Genomic DNA, 4,564 nt, shown 5'->3' with positions numbered 1-4,564 from the left:
GGGCGCTCCCACGGCCCCAAGCTCTGAAGCCAGAGCCTGAGAGGTGGCCACAGTGGCATTTGCTGAGCAACAGAGGAGGTGCTGGCCAGTGGTGGATGCTCTCCCGGGAACTCCACTCCCCCCACCTGGGTGGCCAGGGGACCTTGCTGTCCTGCTGCTGGCCCTCTTCTGGAACAGCCCTCCACAGTCACCTCCTGTCTCCTCACATCAACCCCCTATGTGTGCAGGTCGGGCTCAGAGAGGGCAGGTGACTGGCCCAAGGCCACCCTAGCAGGCCTCAAACCCAGGCCTGTCTGACCCATCTCCCAGGACTCCCCGCAGCTCTCTAAACACTGGGTGAGGAGGTGGGGACTGGAGGGGGACCCTCCACCCCAGAGGACACAGCAGGCCAGGCAGCACCAGGCAGAAGACCCCGGCCCCTGGCTGGAGGTGGGGACAGATTCGACCCTTTGCTGAGTCCCTCCCAGGGCCACCTGGGGCTTCACACGCAGATTGACGCCCACACCTCTCCTGTGGGCGCTAGCTACCACGAGGTTCCAAGGAGGCTCCGGCGAAGGCACCTGTCATCATGGGCGCCGCTTCTCCTCTACCTGGGTGTAGTCTGCAAACTTCCTCCCCACCCCCAGTTCCTGTGCCTCGAGGTCCTTCATGAGTTTAGCGCGCACTCGTAGGAGCCGCGCAGCGCTCCCTAAGGCCTCAGTGAGTGGAGACGCTCCGGGGAGCCGGCAGCGGGAACCATCGGCCGCCCAGCAGGGTGCGGCTGCCGGCAGCCTGATGGGCAGCTCCCAGGAAGCCCAGGGCAAGGAGCGCTCCTCAACCCTACGGGCCCACCGCCAGTTCCTCGCTGGGAATTCCACGGAGTTTCGAGGTGCGGGCCCTCGGGGTGCAAGAGGGCGGCGGCGGCGTCTCCAGGCCGGCAGCGCGCCAGGAGCGTGGGCAACCCAGCGCGCCCCCACCCAGCGGTTCCCACAGCACAGCCCGGCCACGCCCGGCCACCTCCCAGCAGCACTTGGCTCTCCGGCCGAGGGTCTTCCCTGGCAGCAGGTGGAGCCAGCCAGGCCCTGGGGACTGCGGGGCGCGGCGCATGGGGCGGCCGACCTGGAGCGCGGAGCGGGTCCGTGGGCTCCCCTGGATTGGTCGCCGGCGCGCCCCTGACTGTGACTCTGACTCCAGGCCGCGCGTGGGACGCTCCGTCGCTGTCGCCGCGCCCGCCGAGTCTAGTGGTCCTAAACATTTCACAATTGCGCTACAGAACTGTTGAACTGTTAAGAACCACTGGACCCAGCGCGCGAGTCCCCAACACCGTCGGTTCGCCGAGCTGTGGAGAGAGGAGCCCCCGACGCCCTTGGGACCGCCCGCGTCGCCTGCGGATCCCGGGGACCGGCCCCTGCGCCCAGATCCCCGCTGGTCGTGCACCCCCTGCCCTGCTGCAGCCACCCGGCCCCGACGCCGTACCGGACGCCTTAGACGCCCTCGCCTGGCGCTGGGGGATCCCAGCCGCCAAGCCCAGCCCCGCCGCGTCCTCGCTGGCCCCGGCGTCCCCTCGTCCCGCGGGCCCCGCGTGGCAGGGCGGCTGAGCTCCGAGCGGCGGTGGCCAGCGCGGCGGCGCCTTTTATGCGGCGCAGCCGCCCTTCCCGGCGCCGGAATGTGCCCGCGCCGCGCTGGCCCGACCGGTTTTTCCGGGCGGGGCGGCTCCCGGGCCCATAGGTCCCGCGACTGATCCTCCACGGCCCGGGGACCTGCCCCGCGCGCCCGCGCGGGGGTGGCCCTGACTCAGCGGCCGCCCCGCCCCATCCGGCGCCCCAGCCTCCAGCGCCTGGCCTGGGCGCACCTGGCCTCTCGGGTTCTGGGTCCCCGCCGGGCCACGCCCGAACCGTCTTGTCTGGGCCGGGGGTGCTCGGGCGCACGGAGGGCCCGGGGCTCCACCTTGGCCGGGTCGAGGCCCAGGGTGGCCGGAACAGGTGAGGACCAGCGCCCGACAGGAGCCCAGGGCCGCGCTAGCTCTCCGGTGGGTGTGGGGGCTGGGCTGGACACACCCACCCCAGCCCCTCTCACTTCAAAGGGAACTTCGTGGGAGGGGGAAGGGGAGGGTAAAGAGAAAGTGAAACTGGAGGGAGGGCGGTTTCTGCTTCTCAGACCCTGAACCCCCACCCCGCAGCCCACAGGGGTAGCCCCGTACCTGCCTCCTCATTTCCCACGCGGGGGGAGGGACGCCCTACCCCCTCACGCAGCAAGGGCCTGAGCCTCGCTCCCCCGACTCACAGCCCAGCCCCGAACGTCCTGGCGCAGCTGGCCCTGCCGGTCCTACCCACTTAGTCACCTGGAGGTGTCCAGGCCTGACCAGTGGCGCCTCCCAGGGACTCTGCTTCAGCAGAACATGGCAGCTGAGGGGAGGGCTCAGGCTCTAGGAAATACCCTAGAGCCCCCTTCAGCACTTGCCCCAAGTCTGGAGCCATTAGTGTGTCTGCATGGGGTTGGGCAGCAGGGTGGTGACCATTCATTCCAGTGCAGGGCGGTGACACGCCATCCCACCACCCGCCCAGCCAGCCAGGAGCCAAGTGCTCGGGAGCCAAGGTGAGCCCCAGACCAGAACACAGCCACCAGATCTGAGGGACACCCTAGACATTTCCACATGGGCTGTGTGTGGCTCAACCACCGCAGCCACCCTGGAAAGGGAATCAGAAAGGTTTTATTTTCATTTTGCAGTTGGGGAAACTGAGGCTCAGGGAGGGACAGTGACTTCTGGGGATTGCACAGCTCTTGGTGGTAGAGAAGGGATGACAGGCCTTGCCATCGCTGCATCTGTGGGTCTCAGTGCCTGGGTGTGGAGTCCGAGGGGCTGCGGCATGGGGGTGGGGATGGAAGTGGGCATAGGGGAGCTAGAGATCAAGAGCAGGAGCTTGGGAGCTCCTCCCCCAACACAACTGCATGGGCAAGAAGAACCCACCTCTCTTCTTTTCTTTTCTTTTCTTTTCTTTTTTTTTTTTTTTTTTTTTTGAGACCTAGTCTTGCTCTGTTGCCCAGGCTGGAGTGCAGTGGTGCGATCTTGGCTCGCTGCAACCTCCATCTTCCCAGTTCAAGCGATTCTCCCACCTCAGCCTCCCAAGTAGCTGGGACCACAGACACAAACCACCACACCTGGCTAATGTTTTTATTTATTTTTTAAGAGACAGAGTTTCGCCATGTTGGCTGTTCTCAAACTCCTAGGCTCAAGCTATCCACCCGCCTCGGCCTCCCAAAGTGCTGGGATTGCAGGTGTGAGCCACCAAGCCTGGCCACCTCTCCTTAATTCTAAGCTCTGGTCTAGCCCAGTCCTGGGCAGACTCTTCCCGACGCACAGCCACTTGGATGGGCTCTCCTCGCCCAGGTGGCTCCCGTGTCCAGCATCCAAGGGAACTGACGAGAGAGGACGGGGAGAAGGTGACAAGTACAAGCACCTGCAGTTCCCACCAGCAGCAGGAAATATTGAGGTGTGACCAGAAGGGGAACTTCCTAGCATACACGAGAAATCTGGTTACCTCCAGCTGGGGAAGGGCGGTCCTGGAGGGCCCTCAACTGAGGAGTCTGATTTTAGGATAGAAAATGCTGGTGAAAAAGACAGTAGTCGTGATGGAGAGGAGATGTTCCCCAGAGCTAGCCCTGGGATCCAGGTGATTCGAGATGGGCTATAGGAACCAAGGCCTCCCCCAGCGTGAAATTACCAGGTGTGAGCGGCGCCACCCCACTGTGGGGAGGCGGGTCCCACGCGCAGTGGGCACCCGGCTGTGCCTCATTCCTGAGTCTCCCACGGCCTCACACCACAGCAAGAGACAAGGCGGCCCTGATTCACAGCCCAGCTCTGCCCTGTGCCAACGCAGAGCCCTGGGCGCAGGACGGGGCCACTCTGTGCCTTAGCTTCCTCAGCCATGAAGTGGGATAGACGGGGACCCGGTGCCCTCCTACAGGCACAGTGGGGACGAAACACACCAACGCGGCGCAGGACACGAACGCTCCAAGCCTGTCTGTCCCGGCTGTTCCCACTGCACACCAGAGAGCCAGAGGCCTTGGGGCCAGGTCACTGCCCAGCTCAGAGCCCAGGGAGCCCCGAGCAGTGGCCCTGCACCTCCTGCCACTTCTGGGTGATTCTGGAGGAGTCCCCTTACCCAGGGCCCCTCTGGCCTCTCCCCAGGGGGCACAAAACGGCCCCCGAGGAAGCTCCCAGACTCAAGCCTATGACTCTTCACAGCCTCCTGAGACACTGGCCCAGTCCCGGGGCTCTCTGTGGTAGGGCCCTACATCCCACGAGGGTTTGGAGGGGACTGACAATGGAGGTCTGGCTGCCCAGCCTTGTGAGGAGCTCTCCCCATCTGCCCAGCCCCTGTGGCCCCCAAGCCGTCTCTGCCGAACTCCATCAGTGACCCAGTTGGAGAAAGGCCAGCTTGACAAATGCTCTCTGCGGGACAAGCAGGATGAGTGGGCGTTTCTACACTACAGGACACTCACCCCAGGCATCAGTGGGTGTGTCTACACTGGCAGGTTGGCACCTGCTCTGGGAGGGTGCTGCCATGTGGGCTAACGTGAGCCA

This window comes from Pan paniscus, chromosome 15 (assembly GCF_029289425.2).
Source record: "Pan paniscus chromosome 15, NHGRI_mPanPan1-v2.0_pri, whole genome shotgun sequence".
Taxonomy (NCBI): domain Eukaryota; kingdom Metazoa; phylum Chordata; class Mammalia; order Primates; family Hominidae; genus Pan; species Pan paniscus.
Note: the sequence above shows the minus strand (reverse complement) of the source record.